This window comes from Papio anubis, chromosome 11 (assembly GCF_008728515.1).
Source record: "Papio anubis isolate 15944 chromosome 11, Panubis1.0, whole genome shotgun sequence".
Classification (NCBI taxonomy): domain Eukaryota; kingdom Metazoa; phylum Chordata; class Mammalia; order Primates; family Cercopithecidae; genus Papio; species Papio anubis.
In genome coordinates, this window is record NC_044986.1 from 68,442,964 (window position 1) to 68,464,480 (window position 21,517).

A 21,517-nucleotide genomic window follows, 5' to 3' on the forward strand; every position below is an offset into this window, starting at 1 on the left:
ACTACTGCTGCAATAGCTGGTGTGGCTCTACATTCATCTGTACAAACTGTTAAATTTGTCAGTAAGTGGCAAAAGAATTCCACAAAATTATGGAACTCTCAAACTCAAATAAATAAAAAAATAGTTAACCAAATTAATGATCTCCACACAGTGATTCGAATGGGAGATTGTATGTAAGTTTAAAAAGTAAAATTCAAATGCAAGGTGATTGAAATACCTCTGATTTTTACATTACTCCTCGTCTGTATAATAAAACAGAGCATGAGTAAGAAAAAGTTAAGAGACATTTAAAAGGTCATACTGGACATTTATCTTTGGATATTGCAAAACTGAAGGAATAAGTATTTCAAGCCTCTCAGGGACATCTGACACTAATGCCAGGAATTGAAGTGCTTGAAGGAGCTGCAGGTGGATTAGCAGCTATTAACCCGTTAAAATGGATCAAGACACTTGGAGGCTCCGTGATTTCAATTATGATTGTGCTTTAAATCTGTGTTGTTTGTCTTTATATAGTTTGCAGATGCAGAAGCCACCTCTGGAGAGAAAGCCACCGCCAAGAGCAAGCAATAATAACTGTGGTGGTTTTGCAAAAAAGAAAAGGGAGGCATGTTGGTAGAAGAACTGAGGCAGGACTGGCTTGTCTGTCATAATGTAAAAGATGGAATTTTTCCAATGTAAAAATTAGAAGATGTCCGGGATCTAGGGTCTAAAACTCCTCATGGCCTTTGGAACACCAAGCTCTGTGCCAAAGGGTGGAAGGCTGCCCTGCTGTACCACAAATCTAAGTCCAGGGCATAAAACCCCTCCTGGCTTGGATGGAATCCAGGGCTCAGGGCATAAAACCCCTCATAGCCTCTGGAATGTGCACAGACTTCGTGTTGGTTGCTCTCCCAGGCTTGTAAACATGTTCTCCATTATCTCAAGCAGCAGAGCATATTCTATATGTGTCAAAGAAAACACTAAACCATCACAGTTATGCTTGATGCACCACTACCTTTCTATCCCCACATCTGCACGTCCTCACCACCTTCTTCTTTGTTTGATCACCAATAAATAGTGTGGGTTCCCAGAGCTCAGGGCCTTCACAGCCTCCATACCAGCGTTGGCCCCCTGGACCTACCTTATGCACTCTTACCTTGTCTTTTCTCTTTCCTTTGACTCCGCTGGACTTAGTAGCCCCCAGGGCCTAGTGTTGGGTCTGATTACCCCATCATTTGAGAGGGATGAGTCAGTCCTGAGAACTCAGGCAAAGCCAAGTAGGTGGCCCTGCTATTGATTAAAAGAGATCGGCTTACCTGCTGCTAGTAGAGTTACCCTGGGCTCCAATGCAGTGATTGCAGTGGGGGCCAGGAGCCCTGGGCCTCATCAGTCTTCAGTGGCTAGGCCAAGGAGCTGTGGGAGTGCAAGCGGTTCTTCACTTTTTGTCTTATTGAAGGGATGGTAGCTCTGAGGAGCAGGGTTGTCTGTCCATCTGTTGAGAGCACAGTCAGACTTCCAGTGGCCAGTCTGCTGGCAGACTGGGCAAGGGCTCTTCGGCACTCATGGGTTGGGACATGCCTGCACCCAGGGGCCTTCTATGCCGCACTTAAAACAAAGCCCAGGAGGATTGCTGCTATCAGGTCTTTTGTGCCCTTGGGTACCATGGCTAGGCTGACAGATAGCTGTGCTAAAAGCTGGTATTTAGCATGATCTCTTTGGGTTTTGTCTAATTTATTTCACTGATCCCTGTGACTAAAGACTTTGAAAGCCACGTTAAGGAGGTCTTGTTGTGGGATTTGAGGGCCATCTTCAGCCTTTTTAAGTTTGCGCTGGATGTCGGGGGCAGATTGGGAAATAAAATGGGTATTAAGAACAATAGATCCGGGGAAGGTTCCAAAATGGCTGAATAGGAACAGCTCCAGTCTACAGCTCCCAGCGTGAGCAACACAGAAGACGCGTGATCTCTGCATTTCCAACTGAGGTACCGGGTTTATCTCACTGGGGCTTGTCGGACAGTGGGTGCAGGAGAGCACGTGCAGCCCACAGACTGAGCTGAAGCAGGGCAAGGCATTGCCTCACCTGGGAAGTGCAAGGGGTTAGGGAATTCCCTTTCCTAGCCAAGGGAAGCCGAGACAGATAGCACCTGGAAAATCGGGTCACTCCCACCCTAATAATGTGCTTTCTGAACGGTCTTAGCAAATGGCACACCAGGAGATTATATCCTGCACCTGACTCAGAGGGTCCCACACCCATGATGGGACTAGCACAGCAGTCTGAGATCTAACTGCAAGGCAGCAGCGAGGCTAGGGGAGGGGCACCTGCCATTGCTGAGGCTTGAGTAGGTAAACAAAGTGGGGGAGGTTCAAACTGGGTGGAGCCCACCACAGCTCAAGGAGGCCTGTCTGCCTTTTTAGACTCCACCTCTCGGGGCAGGGCATAGCTGAACAAAAGGCAGCAGAAACTTCTGCAGACTTAAACGTCCCTGTCTGACAGCTTTGAAGAGAGTAGTGGTTCTCCCAGCATGGAGTTTGAGATCTGAGAACGGACAGACTGCCTCCTCAAGTGGGTCCCTGACCCCAGAATAGCCTAACTGGGAGGCATCTCCCAGTAGGGGCCGACTGACACCTCATATGGCCGGGTGCCCCTCTTGAGACAAAGTTTCCACAGTAACGATCAGGCAGCAACAAGGCTGTTCTGCAGCCTCTGCTGGCGATACCCAGGCAAACAGGGTCTGGAGTGGACCTCCAGCAAACTCCAACAGACCTGCAGCTGATGATCCTGACTGTTAGAAGGAAAACTAACGAACAGAAAGGGCATCCATACCAAAAGCCCATCTGTATGTCACCATCATCAAAGACCAAAGGTAGATAAAACCACAAAGATGGGGAGAAACCAGAGCAGAAAGGCTGAAAATTCTAAAAATCAGAGCGCCTCTTCTCCTCCAAAGGAATGCAGCTCCTTGCCAGCAACAGAACAAAGCTCTGACTTTGATGAGTTGAGAGAAGAAGGCTTCAGATGATCGTAATAACAAACTTCTCAGAGCTAAAGGAGAATGTTCGAACCCATTGCAAAGAAGCTAAAAACCTTGAAAAAAGATTAGACAAATGACTAATTAGCATAACCAGTGTAGAGAAGACCTTAAATGACCTGACGGAGCTGAAAACCATGGCACGAGAACTACGTGATGCATGCACAAGCTTCAGTAGCCAATTCAATCAACTGGAAGAAAGGGTGTCAGTGATTGAAGATCAAATGAATGAAATGAAGTGAGAAGATAATTTTAGAGAAAAAAAGAGTAAAAAGAAATGAACAAAGCCTACAAGAAATATGGGACTATGTGAAAAGACCAAATCTACCTCTGATTGGTGTACCTGAATGTGACGGGGAGAATGGAACCAAGTTGGAAAACACTCTTCAGGAGAACTTCCCCAACCTAGCAAGGCAGGCCAACATTCAAATTCAGGAAATACAGAGAACACCACAAAGATACTCCTCGAGAAGAGCAACCCCAAGACACATAATTGTCAGATTCACCAAAGTTGAAATGAAGGAAAAAATGTTAAGGGCAGCCAGAGAGAAAGGTCAGGTTACCCACAAAGGGAAGCCCATCAGACTAATAGTGGATCTCGGCAGAAACTCTACAAGCCAGAAGGGGGGGGGGGGCGCCAATATTCAACATTCTTAAAGAAAAGAATTTTCAACCCAGAATTTCATACCCAGCTAAACTAAACTTCATAAGTGAAGGAGAAATAAAATCCTTTACAGACAAGCAAATGCTGAGAGATTTTGTCACCACCAGGCCTGCCTTACAACAGCTCCTAAAGGAAGCACTAAACATGGAAAGGAACAACCGATATCAGTCACTGCAAAAACATGCCAAATTGTAAAGACCATCAATGCTAGGAAGAAACTGCATCAATTAATGAGCAAAATAACCAGCTAACATCATAATGACAGGATCAAATTCACACATAACCATATTAACCTTAAATGTAAAAGGGCTAAATGCTCCAATTAAAAGACACAGATTGGCAAATTGGATAAAGAGTCAAGACCCATCAGTGTGCTGTATTCAGGAGACCCATCTTACGTGCAGAGACACAAATAGGCTCAAAATAAAGGGATGGAGGAAGATCTACCAAGCAAATGGATAACAAAAAAAAGCAGGGGTTGCAATCCTAGTCTCTGATAAAACAGACTTTAAACCAACAAAGATCAGAAAAAAAAATCCTTCAAAAAATCAATGAATCCAGGAGCTGGTTTTTGAAAAGATCAACAAAATTAATAGACCACTAGCAAGACTAATAAAGAAGAAAAGAGAGAAGAATCAAATAGACACAATAAAAAATGATAAAGGGGATATCACCACTGATCCCACAGAGATACAAACTACCATCAGAGAATACTATAAACACCTCTATGCAAATAAACTCGAAAATATAGAATAAATGGATAAATTCCTGGACACATACACCTTCCCAATACTAAACCAGGAAGAAGTTGAATCCCTGAATAGACCAATAACAGGCTCTGAAACTGAGGCAATAATTAAGAGCCTACCAACCAAAAAAAGTCCAGGACCAGACAGAGTCACAGCTGAATTCTACCAGAGGTACAAAAAGGAGCTGGTACCATTCCATCTGAAACTATTCCAATCAATAGAAAAAGAGGGAATCCTCTCTCACTCATTTTATGAGGCCAGCATCATCCTGTTACCAAAGCCTGGCAGACACACAACAAAAAAAGATAATTTTAGACCAATATCCCTGATGAACATCGATGCAAAAATCCTCAATAAAATACTGGCAAACCAAATCCAGCAGCACATCAAAAAGCTTATCCACCATGATCAAGTTGGCTTCATCCCTGGGATGCAAAGCTGGTTCAACATATGCAAATCAATAAACATAATCCATCATATAAACAGAAACAAAGACAAAAACCACACGATTATCTCAATAGACGCAGAAAAGGCCTTCAAAAAATTCAACAGCCCTTCGTACTAAAAACTCGCAATAAATTAGGTATTGATGGGACGTATCTCAAAATAATAAGAGCTATTTATGACAAACCCACAGCCAATATCATACTGAATGGGCAAAAACTGGAAGCATTCCCTTTGAAAACTGGCACAAGACAGGGATGCCATCTCTCACCACTCCTATTCAACATAGTGTTGGAAGTTCTGGCCAGGGCAATCAGGCAGGAGAAAGAAATAAAAAGTATTCAATTAGGAAAAGAGGAAGTCAAGTTGTCCCTGTTTACAGATGACATGATTGTATATTTAGAAAACCCCATCATCTCAGCCCAAAATCTCCTTAAGCTGATAAACAACTTCAGTGAAGTCTCAGGATACAAAATCAATGTGCAAAAATCGCAAGCATTCTCATACACCAATAACAGACAAACAGAGAGCCAAATCATGAGAGAACTCCCATTCACAATTGCTTCAAAGAGAATAAAATACCTAGGAATCCAACTTACAAGGGACGTGAAGGACCTCTTCAAGCAGAATCACAAACCACTGCTCAATGAAATAAAAGAGGACAAACAATGTTCTTCCAAACAAATGGAAGAACATTCCATGCTCATGGATAGGAAGAATCAATATCATGAAAATGGCCATACTGCCCAAGGTAATTTATAGATGCAATGCCATCCCCATCAAGCTACCAATGACTTTCTTCACAGAATTGGAAAAAACTACTTTAAAGTTCATATGGAATCAAAAAAGAGGCTGCATTGCCAAGACAATCCTAAGCGAAAAGAACAAAGCTAGAGGCATCACACTACCTGACTTCAAACTCTACTACAAGGCTACAGTAACCAAAACAGCATGGTACTGGTACCAAAACAGATATATAGACCAATGGAACAGGACAGAGCCCTCAGAAATAATACCACACATCTACAACCATCTGATCTTTGACAAACCTGACAAAAACAAGAAATGGGGAAAGGATTCCCTATTTAATAAATGTTGCTGGAAAAACTGGCTAGCCGTATGTAGAAAGCTGAAACTGGATCCCTTCCTTACACCTTATACAAAAATTAATTCAAGATGGATTAAAACTTCAATGTCAGACCTAATACCATAAAAACCCTAGAAGAAAACCTAGGCAATACCATTCAGGACATAGGCATGGGCAAGGACTTCATATCTAAAACACCAAAAGCAATGGCAACAAAAGCCAACATTGAGAAATGGGATCTAATTAAACCAAAGAACTTCTGCACAGCAAAGAAACTACCATCAGAGTGAACAGGCAACCTACAGAATGGGAGAAAATTTTTGCTATCTACCCATCTGACAAAGGGTGAATATCCAGAATCTACAAAGAACTAAAATTTACAAGAAAAAAATCAAACAACCCCATCAAAAAGTGGGCAAAGGATATGAACAGACATTTCTCAAAAGAAGACATTTATGCAGCCAACAGACACATGAAAAAAAAAAAAAAACTCATCATCACTGGCCATCAGAGAAATGCAAATCAAAACCACAATGAGATACCATCTCACATCAGTTAGAATGGCGATCACTAAAAAGTCAGGAAACAACATGTGCTGGAGAGGATGTGGAGAAATAGGAAAACTTTTACACTGCTGGTGGGACTGTAATCTAGTTCAACCATTGTGGAAGACAGTGTGGCGATTCCTCAAGGATCTAAAACTAGAAATACCATTTGACCCAGCCATCCCATTACTGGGGATATACCCAAAGGATTATAAATCATGCTGCTATAAAGACATATGCACATGTATGTTTATTGTGGCACTATTCACAATAACAAAGACTTGGAACCAACTCAAATGTCCATCAATGATAGGCTGGATTAAGAAAATGTGGCACATATACACCATGGAATACTATGCAGCCATAAAAAAGGATGAGTTCATGTCCTTTGTAGGGACATGGATGAAGCTGGAAACCATTATTCTGAGAAAACTATCACAAGGACAGAAAACCAAACACCACATGTTCTCACTCATAGGTGGGAATTGAACAATGAGAACACTTGGACACAGGAAGGGGAACATCACACACCAGGGCCTGTCATGGGGTGGAGGAGAGGGGAGGGATAGCATTAGGAGAAATACATAATGTAAATGACAAGTTAATGGGTGCAGCACACCAACATGGCACATGTATACATATGTAACAAACATGCACATTGTGCACATATACCCTAGAACTTAAAGTATATATATATAAAAAAAGAACAATAGTTACTTCTTGGGAGGCAGGGTCAATGCAGGTATATTTTTGGAGAGCCTCTGAAAGGCGGGAAAGGAATTGGACAGGATTTTCATCTGCCTTTTGGGAAATTTCTTTAAGTTTTTCAAAATTTACAGCCTTATGGGCAGCTTTGTTTTTGTTTTGTTTTGTTTTTTGTTTTTGTTTTTGTTTTTGTTGTTTTTTGACATGGAGTCTCGCTCTGTCACCCAGGCTGGAGTGCAGTGGCACGATCTCAGCTCACTGCAACCTTTGCCTCTCGGGTTCACACCATTGTCCTGCCTCAGCCTCCTGAGTAGCTGGGACTACAGGTGCCTGCCGCCACGCCCAGCTAATTTTTGTATTTTTAGTAGAGGCAGGGTTTCACCATGTTAGCCGGGATGGTCTGGATCTCTTGACTTCGTGATCTGCCCACCTCAGCCTCCCAAAGTGCTGGGATTACAGGTGTGAGCCACTGCACGCGGCCTTTACCGTGCAGCTTTGTTAAGGCCTGCAATGAGGCAAGTAATCATATGGTTACAGACGCCCGGCCTGGGTCTGTAGGTTGGTACTCCCAGAAAGGCTCTTCCCAGGGAACAGCGGCGGCTCCTACGGGCTTAGTAGGATCTTGCCCATGAAGATTGTCAGCATGTGCCTGTGCTGTGAGCCACACTCTTTCCTTCTTTTCTGGAAGGAGATATAGAAGAGAGGATAATGTAGAGATCATGCCAAGTGAGTTCATAAGATTGGGTAAGATGTTTAAATTCTTTGATGTAAGTATCGGGATCAGAGGAGAAGGATCCGAGACATTTTTCAATCTGTTGAGAGATTGGAGAGGGAGAAAGGGACATGGACACGGATGGTCCCCTTGGCTCCTGCTACTTCCTGGAGAGGAAGCAAGGGAGCTGGTTGCTGAGCCTGCTGGGCCCAAGAGCAGGTGAGGGGCGGAGATGGAGAGGACTCAGAGTCAGAAGCGGAGTGGTTGGAGAGAGGGGGACAGAGGTTTAGAGCCAGAGCGGGGACATACAGTGAAGGATCGTGATGCTCTGGTGGAGGATCATGATGCTGTCAGGGAGGGGGAAAATTGGTGGGGTCAAAGAAAGAGGAGTTGTCGGCTGGGGCTGTTGCAGGTGTGGTGGGAGACCAGTCGGGAGAGGAGGATTTGGAAAGTAGAGCAGGACTGTCAGAGGGAAGGGCGGTTACGAAGAGTGAAGAAATCCTGAACATCAGGAATCTCAGACCATTTCCCATTGCGATGGCAAAAGTTGTCTAAGTCTCTAAGTATATTGAAATCAAAAGCGCCGTTTTCAGGCCATTGGGAGCCATTGTCCAGTTGGTATTGAGGCTATGCGGTATTGCAGTGAAAGATAAGCCTCTTAGAATGGACCTCTGAATGGAGGCTGAGAGCCTTGAGATTGCGGAGGAGACACCCAAGGTGGGTGGTCTTGGGATGGGTAGACTGAGAGGCTCCCATAGTGAATGGAGAGTGGTAGGTAGAGGAAGAAGAAACTGCCAGTGACAAGGATGGCAAGAGAGGGTGTCCCCTGTCCTGTGGGCCTTGTCTGGAATACAGGAGGCAGCCGCCAAGTCAGGCATCCTCCAGGCCTCCTCTATTCTGGACACCTCTTTTCTGAGGGGTGATGGAGGGTGTGGGGGAGGAGAGAGAGAGAGAGAGAGTCCTCTAAGTACACCCAGCCAGAGCCTATCCCCTTCCTGGGTTTCGGCACCAAAATGTAACGTTAGCCAAGAGAAAGAATGCAAGAGAGACCCAAAGTCAGGCAAGTAAGTTTATTATCCTGCTGGGCTGCTTCACCCCAGTCAGTCAGAGGAGGCAGCCCTGGAGCTTACAAAATGAGGGGTTCATATGGGGGAGAGAGACCCTGGGGTTGTCAGTTAACTTTACCACATATCATCTGGTGACCGGCTTGCAATATAGGAATTTACAAGAGGATGTAACTTAGGTTTATCCACATTTTTTGTGACCTTCCCCATGCCGCCCATTGGGCTGTAAGCAAGTCTGGTGACCTTGCTGTAGCACCTAGATAAGGGTCCAGGAATGCAGCTGCAGAGTATTCAGGGTCAGGGTCAGCTGCATTGTGTGTGTGTGGGGGGGGGGGGGGGATCCTGGGGCAGCTTGTCCCTAACAGGGTCAGGATCAGTTCTATCTGGTTCTGTATTTGCTGTCCGTCTGTAAATGCTGAGAATGGCAGAGGAAGGTCAAATGTAGACGTTCAGGTTTTATCTTTTTTGGATTTTCCTACTTCTCCTATACAGGAAATAACTTATTGTCTAAACCTCATACTATCCCATTAAATGTCAAGAGTGCTGTCTTAGAGAGGCCTGAATTAGTTCATGACGTTAAGTACTGGAAGTCCCAGGAGGAATGCCCAGCAAGTGGAATCCAAGACGTTCTTGCCTTCTAGGGGACAGGGCCATCACCAGGATTCAGACAAGGAAAGGGGAGGTTTGGTTTGTGTTCCAATTCTGAGCCCTTTACCTCGTCCCTCCAGAAGCTGGCCTTTGCACCTCGGAGCTGGTGCTGCCCAGCCAACCACGCCATGCGCGGGAGGCCACTGGGACCCCACTTGCCTGGCAGCCCAACCGGAGACCCAGCTGTCTGGGAAGGTACGAAGATAATGACAGGCAGCCCTGGCGGGCCGGGAAGACCCTCTGTCCCTCTGTCCCTCCCGTTTCCCTGTTCTTGCATTCGGGGAGCCCTGGACTGGCTGGCGGCGCAGGAAAGCGCGGAAGGGCGGGTGGGGGACCTGCTACCGCCCAGGGAGACGGTGCTGCGTTCTTTGGAAATCAGGGAGACCGTCCTCCAGCCCCCTTGCCCCAGGCGGCAGCGGGAAGATCCTCTCCAGGCAGAGATGACGGAGAACCCCTGCAGCCAGAGGGTCTCCCTGGCAAAGGTCGGGGGAGAGGGGGGGCGGTAAAGGCCCGGGGGCTCCGGCACTGAGACGCCAAGGAGGTTCTCCAAGCAGCCTCCACCCACCAGCCTCGCCAGGAGAGCGTGGATACTTGAGCGGCCCCAAGCGAGTCCCCGGGGACTGGAGGGCCTAGGGGCAGCGCCCGGAACAAAGGCCCGCAGAGGGGTCCTGGAAAGAGCGGCTCCCCGGGGGCGGCTCCCCTCTCTCCCCTCCTCTCCCGCCAGCTCCTCCTCCTCCCCTTCCTCCCGCAGAGGCCCGGCCGGCGCGCGGCCAGAGCAGCGCCAACTTCGCCAACGGTTCCCAAGTTGCCGGGCGCGCAGGGGTGGGAGCTGGGTGGGGTGAGGAAGAAGAGGAGGAGGGCTCCCGGACGCCTTGGACGCGGTTCAGGAATCCGCTGCCGCTCGCCGGCTCGGGCCGGAGCGGGGAGGGCGCCAGGCAGGACTTCTCGCGGGCTCGCTGCGCAGGACGGCGCCCTCCTGGCGCCGCTTCCCTTCCAGCGTGCGGACCGGCCCGGCCGCGCCTGCATCCCTCCCGCCTGCCCCGGAGAGGGCGCACAGCCCGGGCCGCGCGGGCGCGGGGGCCACGGAACCGCTTCTGTCGGGATCTTCCAAGAGGAAGGCAAAGTTGCGAGCGGATGCTGCCCGCGCCGGACCCCAGCCGTGGAGGGTCGGGGCCGCCAGCGCCGGTGGAGCCTCGGCAGCTGGGGTAAGTGCGGCGCGGGCGTCCTGGAACCGCCGCCCGGCCCGGGGGAGGCCGCCCAGCCGGGAGCCCCCCGCCTTCCGCGTCCAGGCGCGCGCGCCAAACTTTGGAGGGAGAGGGGGACGAAGCGGAGGGTGGGAGGTGGAGTTCCTGGCTCGGGGAAAAGCCCAGGCAGGCACCCACAACCCGCTGCACCCGGATCACACCTGCCAGGTACACACAGCTCATCGCCACTCATACCCCGCACATCGCGCAGGCCGATCTGCTCACACCCACACCGGCCAGGCACGTGCCACCCGCCGAAATGCACATTCCTGGGAGCGCGGTGGATTTGGCCTCTACACCAGGCACGTCCTCACATCCCTCCCTCACATCCATGGCCTTTGTCTGCTACCCCCGCAGCCCCCAAGGAGAGGGAGCCCCCAAAGCGCAGCGGGCAGGAGAGAGGCTGCCTGGGTTTTGAAAAGTCGTGGCCAGAACCCCGAGACCAAGGGCGGGGGAGCAGACGTTGCAGTGGGTTCTCGGGGTTCTGCAGGAGCGGATTTGGTGTGGAAACTCGGTGTCTGGGTGATGTGTCTGGGTGTGCGAAGCCCTTCCGGAGGCGAGGCCCAGAGAGAGGAGGGAGTGATTCATAAACTCAGAGCCGGCGTGCCAGGGTCTGTGAGCAGAGTGGAAGAGGCTGGCAGGCTGTTGCTGCGCTAGACAGAAGGGTAGTGGCCGTGACAGAGTCTTCCAGGGAAGCAGGGACCCTTCCCCCCAGCGGATGTGCTTCCTCCAGGGACTTCCAAGGGAACTGGATGAGCAGATTCCAGTCCTGGGTGTGGACGGAGTAAGGGGAGGTAAGGGAATTTAAGCCTAAAAGGTTAGGGAGACCAAGGCAGGCCTGAAGCCTTAATGTTTTTCCTCGCACCTGAAATTGTGTTTGGTTTCTGATGCGTGGTGTTCCTGGGCCCCAGGATGTCCCTGGGATTGTCCTGGGCCTAGCATAGTGCCTGGCACAGTGGGCACTCAGTCAGTACTTGCTTGATGAATAATGACACCGGTAATTATCACTCATTATGGACTCACTGTGAGGCAAGCCCAGTGGGCCTCTGCTGGTTTGAAATTGGTCTTCCAGCAGAGAAGGGGACCTGAGTAGCTCCTGGGAGCCCTGCCTGATCTGTTTGGGCCAGTGGCCCAGGTACTGTGTGTTCCACTGTGTCCCGTGGGCTGGCCTTGGGAGACTTGAGCTCATCATTGGCCTCTGCCCCTCTAAGGGCAGCAGGAAAAGCTTCATTTCTGTATCTGGCTAAGATGGGGTTGATGTGGGTTTTGGTAGATGGCAGGCTGTTTGGCAGATTCTGTGGGTTCTCAACTGAAGAGTAACTTTAGATCTGCAGCACAGAGAGGAGTTGATTCCATCAACCGCCCCCCCCCCCCCGCCCCCACCCCCGTCTCCTGACTGCAGGAGAGAGGGGTGGGTACCTGGAGAAAGAGACGGGCCAGGCTGCTGGGCATGTGCTGGGGGCAGGTAGAACATGGGAACATGTAGCATTCAGGGGCAGCTGTTTTTCTGCCTGGCCTCTGATGGCCTGGCTGGAGATGGGTCTCATGAAGGTTCTAGGAGCTGTGTTCTGCAGCAGTGGCTTGGCTCTGTAGTGGCAGCAGTTAGAGGGGTGGTCACAGTCCCTTTACTGAGTATTGCTGTGGAGTTTCCCAGAGGAGCAGAGACATTCGTGTTCCTGGAACTGGATTGCCAGTAGTCTTGGGATTGAGAGTGCACAAAGATGTGGGGGCGGCCTGGGCATGTCATCCAAAAGAAATGTGTCATTCCCCACCCCTGCCCCCTTGTGAAGAGCTCTGACTAGGTTCAGTGTGCATTTCAAACTTCTAAATGCTGAAATCAGCAAGGCATGTGGGCGACACCAAGGACTGTGGCCTCAGATGGAAGAGTAGGTAATCTGGGCTTGGCCATCCCCAATTTCAGGTGGAACCCTGCAGCCAGTTCCTTCCCTATATCACCTTTCCACCTTCATTATGCCCTCTGTGAATCGAGAGTTCTGTATATGTTTCCTAATTATATCATTACATCCTTATGAGGTTAGCATTTCATCTCCATTTTGCAGATTAGGAAACTGAGGATCAGAAAAGTTAAATAACTTTTTCAATGTCACACAGGCAGTGAGAGACAAGGCCAGTATTTGTGTATTTGGTTTTTTGTAACTTTGTGTTAGGTTCAGAGGTACATAAACAGGTTTGTTACACAGCTAAATTGCATGTCTGGGGGTTTGGTGTACAGATTATTTCATCAGCCAGGTAGTAAAGCATAGTATCCAACAGAGAGTTGTTGGGTTTGTTTTGTTTTGTTTTGTTTTGTTTTGTTTGTTTGTGTTTGTTTTGAGACAGGGTCTCTATTGCTCAGGCCGGAGTGCAGTGACATGATCACTGCCACTCACCATAGCCTCAACCTCCCGGGCTCAGGTGATCCTCCTGCCCCAGCCTCCCAAGTAGCTGGCACCACCATCCTGACTAATTTGTTTGTATTTTTTGTGGAGACAGGGTTTCACACAAAAAAAATGTTGCCCAGGCTGGTCTCAAATTCCGGAGCTCTAGCGATCTGCCTGTCTCAGCCTCCCAAAGTGCTGGGATTATAGGTCTGACCCACCGCACAGGCCCGAGATAGGTGGTTTTTGATCCTCACCCTCCCCACTCCCTCCACCCTCAAGTAGGCCCTAGTGTCTGTTGTTCCCTTCTTTGTGTTCAGATGTATATTCAATGTTTAGCTCTCACTTATAAGTAAGAACATGTGGCATTTGATTTTCTGTTCCTGTGTTAGTTTGCTTAGGGTAATAGCCTCCAGCTCCATCCATGTTGCTGCAAAGGACATGATCTCATTCTTCTTTATGGCTGCATAGTATTTCATGATGTGTATTTATCACATTTTCTCTATCTGGTCTACCACTGATGGGCATTTAGGTTGATTTCATGTTTTTGCTATTGTGACTAGTGCTATGATAACCATACATGTGCATGTATCTTTATGGTAGAACAATTTATATTATTTTGGGTATGTACCCAACAATGGGATTGCTTGGTGGAATGGTAATCCTACTTTGAGTTCTTCGAGAAATCTCCAAACTGCGTTCCACAATGGCTGAACTGATTAACATTCCCCCCAGGAGTGTATAAGCACTCTGTGTTTTGTTTTGTTTGTTTGTTTTTGATGGGAGGCGGGGGGATGGAGTCTTGCTCTGTGGCCAGGCTGGAATGCAGTGGTGCAATCTTGGCTCACTGCAACCTCCACCTCCCAGGTTCAAGCGATTCCCCTGCCTCAGCCTCCTGATAGCTGGGACTATAGGCGCGTACCACCACCATGCCCAGCTAATTTTTTTTTTTTTTTTAATTTTAGTGGAGACGAGGTTCCACCATGTTGGCCAGAATGGTCTCGATCTCCTGACCTCGTGATCTGCTCGCCTCAGCCCCCCAAAGTGCTGGGATTACAGGCATGAGCTGCCTCGCCTGGCCAGCACTCCCTTTTCTCCACAACCTGACCAGCATCTGTTAATGTTTGACTTTTTAATAATAGCTATTCTGACTGGTATGAGATGGTATCTCATTGTGGTTTGATTTGCATTTTTCTAATGATTAGTGATGTTGACCATTTTTTCATATGCTTGTTGGCCACATGTATGTCTTCTTTTGAAAAGCATCTGTTTGTGTCCTTTGCCCACTTTTTAATGGGGTGGTTTTTTGCTTGTTAACTTGTTCAAGTTCCTTATAGATTCTGGATATTAGACTTTTGTCGGGTGTATAGTTTGCAAGTATTTTCTCCTGTTCTGTAGGTTGTCTATTTACTCTGTTGATAGTTTCTTTTGCTGTGCAGAAGCTCTTTAGTTTAATTAAGTCCCATTTGTCAATTTTTGTTTTTGCCACAATTGCAAAGCCAGTATTTGAACCTGGATCGTCTAACTCCAGAACCCACCCTGTCTCTACCATGCTAGGCTGTCTGCAAGGTCCTTATTGGTTCTCCATGGCAACAGGGAAACAGTCCTGATGCTTCTTACTAACACGGTCCCAGGGCCTCTGCTTGCATTCTTCTTTTTCCACACACTCTGCCGAGCCTGGATTATATCTTAGGCTGTGGGAATCAAAGGCTGAGTGGTACCAGGCTGCTGGAGCCTTCTGTGTGGCTCTGGAGTCAGGAAACTGTGGAGATTTGAGGGGGCACACAGGGAGATGTTGCAGTAATTCCAGTGAGAGATGACTCACTGCTTATCTGAGAAGTTGGGGCAAAGCTGCCACTTGTGACCATACCGTGAATAGGGAAGAAATTGCCAGGTAGACAAAACATCCTCAAATGTTACTATATTTTTTTCCCCTTTTTGGTCCTCTCCAGGGTAATCTATTACCTGGGGAAATCAGCCCTCACCTGACACTTCCGATTGTCATTCACCTGGTGAACACGAGGGGCCATGTCACAGCTGTCCTTCTGCCCCTCCACATGCTCTGGAGAGCTGGACTCCTCAGCAGTGCCTGGTCCACAGGAGAGAAGGATAGGGCAGAACCGCGACAGCCAGGGGAGGTGATAACCACATGCTCATCTGGTTCCCAGCTCTTGCTTCTATACCCACGCCCCACAGGGAGACAGCAATTATCCGCTGGACCCACTTTACAGCTGAGGACATGAGGCTCAGAGAGGTGCAGTGGTTGCCCAAGCTCATGAAGCCAGGGAGCTGCAACGGCCTGGGACAGCCACGTTTTCAGTCACGGTGGTATTTTCTATCCCCGCCCCCAAGGGCCGAGAGTGGTTATCCCTGCTAGGGCAGGGTCCTCACTGCTCCCCCCACCCTCATCTCTGCCCTGAGAGCCCCCAGTACAGGTGTCCACAGAATGGGAAAGGCTGGCACCCTTCAAAAGACGCCAGGAGCATTGGTTGAGCACTGCCCAGCCGGCCCCTGCCCACCTTCCGCAGGAAGCCCGCCTGGGTGAGTTCTGAGAGCTTTCCTAGCGCTGAGCTGCAACGAAACTGGAGCCCTCTCGGCCTCCAGTGCAGAGGGGACCCGCTGACCAGGATGGAAGTTGGGGGACTGGGTGTGGGAAGAAGCCATCCCACTGCAGGGGCCAAGGCTGTCCATCTTTGTGCCCCTGGTTCCATGCAGGTGCCTGAGGCATGGGAGGTTCTTGGAAATGCGGTCAGATGCTGGGTGAAGCCCCGGGAGGGGCTATGAACGCTTCTGCTGGGAACTCCTAGAGGGCCGGCACAGAGAGGCTCTTTGATGCGACCAACACTCAGAGAGTCTCTGGCTTTCGTGAGGTCGTGCCTCAGGAGAGGAGACACTTCTCCTTTTCATCTGTAAAACAGAAATGATATTTGTCACCTTTTCTTCTCTGAGGCCTAAAGAGATGACAGAATGCTGCTGGTCCCACCCTGAGCCCGTGGACTCCCAGCAGGGTGTGGGGTGGCCCCTGACAGGCCTGGACGGTTTGCTCTGTGCTTGCTGGTGGACACGCTTCAGCCCTCTGTCTCCATGGCCCCAAATCTGGTCTGTGGCTCCTGGGCCCCCACCAGCATGGAGGGCAGGGGTGGGCCCCAGGAGCCCCTGACCACCAGTGACTTCTTGTCTCCAGCCGCCCTCCTTCCTCTTGATCCCCCCCGACCCCCTGCCACCTCCTCACAAAGATGGCTGTGTGCTGAGGGACTGTGGCTTCCCTGGGCCCTGGGAAATTTATCACTGAGGTTTCAGAGGACTCTATGAAAAGGATCTGGAGAAAAAGTGTGGAAAATAAACAAGCCAGTTCCCAGCTCAGCCTCTCCTGAATGCCACAAGTAAACAGCCACCTCGGAGGCCAGCCCGGGATGTTCTTATTTGGCCTCTGTGGTTACACCTGCCCCTTCCCCGCCCAGTTCCTCCTCCTTGACTTTGAGAGCCTCATAAGTCAGGGAACACACCCTCCGCTGGCCAGTCCTTGTGCTGCAGGGACGCTGGTGGCCGGACACAGGAGGAACATGTATGTGGGAGAGAAGACGGCCGGGGGTCCCAGCTCAGCCCTGCTCCCTCTGAGTCAGTCCCAAGCCCGGACCCTCCCCAGCAGGCAGACGGTGACCTCTTGGTTGGTTGGTGAGTTTAACTTTGATGGTGCAGAATGATGGGACTTTTCTCCAGTTTTGTGGCATCTGAGAAGCTTTACTTCTTAAACATTGCTTTAGGTTGGATAGACCAAAGCTAATTTTCTCATTATGTCTCTCCAAGGTGGGGCCTACCTGTGAGCAAACCCTCATACGTTCATTTACTTTGTAGGCTACCTGAACAAAAATGTCAGATTTCTTTGCTTTGGGCTCGAGTCCTGTCAGCTCAGGGGTGGTGGTGTAAGGTGGCACCAGTGATTTCCAGAAACTCAGGCACTATTCTGAGTGACTAAGTCTGTGGAATAGGAAGCACATTTTCCATCTCTTAATAACTTCGATTTACTTAGTGACCAACTTTAAAACCAAGCACCTGGTGAGAAGCGGGAGAGCTGGGCTTGGCAGTGGAGGGTCCTCACCTTGCATCCAGGGAGTGGCTGAGGGCTCTTCTCATTCTCTGTGGCTGTGCTGAGCTGAGTCTGCAAGCCTCTGGGATTTGGGGAGTAGGGCACTGCCAGAAGGTTCTGGTTCCTGCTTTGTCCTGCTGCTGCCAGGCTTCTGGAGAGGGTGGTTGTGGGGTGAGTCCTGCATTCTGCACATCCACTGGTTCCAATTCTACATATTGGGCTTCCGAAGAAAGTTCTGGTTCGTAAGAGGGCTTCACAGCTTAGCCGTCTGCAGACTAGTCTGCAGGTTGATCGGCTTTCTGTCGTGTGCATGCTGTTCCTGTTCACACATGCCGCGCCGATGCCTGCCTGTGCCTGTGCCAGCCCCAGCCCACACAGCTACCTGAGATTTAGCCCTGGGCGTCCCCCCCACCCTTTCCCGCTTCCCCCTTCTCCTCCCTTCCTCTCCAGCTGCCTTGCCATCTGCAGGATTCTGGAAAGTGCTAACGTGTGTGAGCCAAACAGTGCTATCCGAGGAAATATTTTGAAAACACCCGGGCCACCCGCTTCCCCACACTGTGACTATGCTGATTTTCAGCGAGGAGTTCACAACTCCAGCCACAGGGCAGGGCTGCAGGTGCCTGGCTTTCCTCTGGAGACTTCCAGGGGCTTGTCAGGGACCCAGAGACAAGCTGAGGGCCTGTCCTGCAGGGTTGAGGACAGACATGTCTGAAGAGGCCCCGAGAATAGGAACCTAGAACCTGCCAGTCATGAAGCAGTGTCAGCCACCAGAGGATGAAGAACCGACCGTGATCTCACAGGTCAAGCACTTGCCTTCTTTTTACCCGGACACATGCTATTTCTTTTTCACTTTTCTTCCTTCTTTTGCATCTGGTGTAGGTGTCTGGGGGTAGCATGCACAGGAAACAATCATAGTAAGAGCAGCTGGCGTGCCTAGCACTACCCTGAGCACCTCCAGGACATCCTCACTGAGTTCTCACCGGAAGCTCCAGAGGTGGCTCCGGTTATTCCCAACATTTTACAGATGGGAAAACAGAGGCAGACAGGCTGGATAAGTTGCTGACATGCCACAGCTGGTGAGGGACAAAGCCGGGCCCAAACCCTGCAGCTGACTCCAGAATCTGCACTCTCAGTACCACCTGCGTGTGCATCTGTCCCGTTGTGGCTGCACCAAGAGGAGAAACGGCACACAGACCCTCATTTTCAAACCGTGGCCAGTGCATGTCGTTGCATTCTGACTGGGAAGCTCTGGCAATGCTGGCATTGCATGGCCCATTGTGGGCACTACCAGTGAGCCTCGGCCTTCTCCAGGTCTGACTCTGGTACCTGTTGGCTGCCCTGGGTGGGGCATTTTGGATCCTGCATCAGGGTCTTTTGCCCGCTCTGCTGATTCTGCTCCCCTGGTCACAGGAAGGGTGCAAATGGCAGCGGGTGTGGTCTCAGTTAGCAAGGGGGACCTGGCAGATCAGGGACTTCTGCCTCCCTAGTGGCCATTCCAGCAAGACAGAAACCCCACCCTGAGTGATGTCTGGCCCTGTGATCTTTCAGTAAATATTTCTTCCCCAGCCTCACCTGGACTCGGTATCCCACGTTCCAAATTGTCCTCATTTCCCAGACACACACACCCTGCTCTCTGTAGCCTTCCCAGCTGCCAAGGACATTCCCTTCTTCCCCCTTTTTCCCTTGGCTTGAATGCCACATTCTCCTGGAAGCCTGGGTGGTGGCCCTCCCCATGGCTGCCCATGGGTCCCCCTCGCCGCACTTTGCCCACGGTATTGTGATTGCTGGTTCAGTGATCTGTGGTCTGCACCAGGCAACGGGATCTGCAAGGGCAGGACAGCTGTCTGCCTTGTTCATCCTTGTAGCCCCTGACTTAACAGTGAGTGCTGCTACCTGTTTATGGAAGGAATGAGTGACAGATGTGGCACAGGACCCTCAGGGGGCTGCTGGCTGGGAGGGTGGGGCAGGCCCAGTCCAGGATGCTTCTGTGAGGGAGTGCTTTGTGTCTGGGGAGGGTGGCAGGAGTCATGGTGAGCGGGAGGGGTGGCTAACATGGGCCAAGGAAGGGACAGGAAGAGTGGGACCCGGGCACATGGCCTTTTGAAGTCATTATCCCGTGGGTATTGGACTGGGATACGGAGGATGAGCCTGAAACCCTTCTAGAAGCCCCTCTAGTCTCGCCACTAGTCTGTCACTAGTCTGTCTGCCTGCCCTGGATACCAGCTGGTGGCTGGCTGCACTCTGGGCCCACTGCTCAGCCCCACCAGCTTGTGGACAGCCGTTCAACCGCTCAACGGTCCAGTCCCCATCTCCAAATAACAAGGCCTCCCGTGGCTGAGTCGTTTCCCTGAGCAGAGAGAAGGAAGTCCTGCTGGCCGGCTGCCTCCCCATGGGTGGGTAGAAGTGTTCTGTGGCCCCAGCTCCAGCCCTCAAGCTGTCTGTCCTTGCAGAAGTAGTGGGGCGCAGAGTGCTGGGTTCTTGGGCGTCACCTGTCCAGGTATTGCTCACCTATGCTCATGCTGACACTGCAAGATGGAGGGACTTTCAGGCTGGAAGAGAGGAGACCTGGGTGCCCCAGTAACCACCTTTGATTCCCGCTGTGATGAGTCCACAAAGGTAGACATGAGGCAAGACTTGGGGAAGGCTTCCTGGAGGAGGCAGGCATTCCAGTGCACGAGGGAAGCTGGGCAAAGGCACGAGGATGGGAAAGTTCAGATCGAAGACAGGGACTGGTGAGGAGTCTGACTGGACTGAACTGAAATGTATAGATGCACAAGGAGAGAGAGACAGGCAGGGTGGGCTTGCGGTTACGCACATAGGCTCTAGAGCCAGGCTGCCTTCATGGGAACCCCAACTCCCCACTTACTGGCTGTGTGGCCGTGGCCAAGTAGCTTACCTTCTTTGTGCTCAGTTTTCTCACTACTGGTACCCACCACATGGGGATGATATGGGAATAAAATGTATTTCTATACAAGTGTTGAGAGCAGTGCCTGGCACACTGAGCATCAAGAAGGGTGAGCTGATATTATATAGGTATATGTTTTAATGCAGCTAGAAAAGGAAATCGAGGTCAGATCATAGAGGCCCTTGAATGTCATTCTTTCCATTCACTAAGCACCTGCCATGTGCCAGATTCTTCACAGTCATTCTCACCAAGCGCCCTACAACCCGGCAAGGTTGTTATCAATGTCTCCATTTCACAGATTAGGAAACTGAGGCTCAGAGAGGTTGAGTAACCTGCCAAAGGTCACTCAGTCAGGGAGAGTCAGAGCCAGTAATAACACCCAGGTCTGCTGTCGCTTGAGTCTTCTCTCAAAGTGAAGATTGGAGAGACATGGCAGGGGCATCACAGGGATGAGCCCTGGGCTGGGGCTGCAGTCAGGAGCAGAGCAGGAATGTGGCAACTGTGGGTCCCTGGAACAGGGCGGAGACGGGGAGAGATGCCAGGCGGGCCTGGAGGGTAGGGAGGCCCGGAGGCCACAGCATACAGCTCACCATTCATAGCCCAGGGCAAACCATTGAGTCATTTGGGGAAAACATGACATCACTGAGTCTCACTGTCTGCCGCCCACCTGCTGTCTGCCCTCTGTGGTTCTCCTGATGACCTCAGTGCTCCAAGTCCTGCAAGGGGACCCACACACCCCAGGTCGCAGGGCCAGGTCAGCACTCCAGCTTCCTGCACTGGGTTTCCCTCCCCAGCCACTGTCTCCCACTTCCCCACCTCTCCCCTCCCTGCTTGGGGCTCCTGCCCCAGCCCTACTCATACACACTGCTGAGGCAGAAGCTTCTGGAAGTGGTACTGGGCATGAAGAGCTTCCAGAAGGGCTTCCATGCCAAGCCCTTGACTGGAATTCCGGGCGGGGAGGGGACAGCTCAGAAGCCTGTGTCGAGCGTTTAGAGTTGCTTTTCCTTGAGAATGGTGCTGCTGTTTGGGTGGGATCACTTTTAAAAAGTAGAGCCTGGTAGAGCTACGTGACCAGCACTATGCCATGACCTAGAGGAGATTCCGACTGACGGGCAGGCCCCGCCTTCCTGGATAATACAGTTGAGTGTCTGAGAGTTCTTTCTGTACTAAGCATCTTTGAGCTGAGTACTTTATTTTCATCCACCTGATTGCACAAGGTAGTCTCATTTTACAGATGCCATTCCTGAGGCCCAGAGAGGTTAGGCAACTTGTCCAAGG

The 21,517-nt window shown here is 50.3% G+C and overlaps 1 protein-coding gene across 4 annotated transcripts in view; it reads left to right on the top strand.

Annotated features, from left to right (window-relative positions):
• Positions 1 to 7,620: 7,620 nt before the first annotated feature.
• CHST3 (carbohydrate sulfotransferase 3) overlaps positions 7,621 to 21,517 on the top strand; it is a 47,396-nt gene continuing 33,499 nt past the window's right edge. The window contains exons 1-2 of one of the 4 annotated variants that reach the window (XM_017962958.3): positions 10,882 to 12,004; positions 15,200 to 16,922. The gene's annotated coding sequence lies outside the window, so the exon portion shown is untranslated. Of the gene's footprint in view, positions 9,821 to 10,147; positions 10,831 to 10,881; positions 12,005 to 14,647; positions 16,923 to 21,517 lie in introns of those variants that run through there. The other 3 variants (XM_031652261.1, XM_017962959.3, XM_031652260.1) reach the window with 3 other exon arrangements.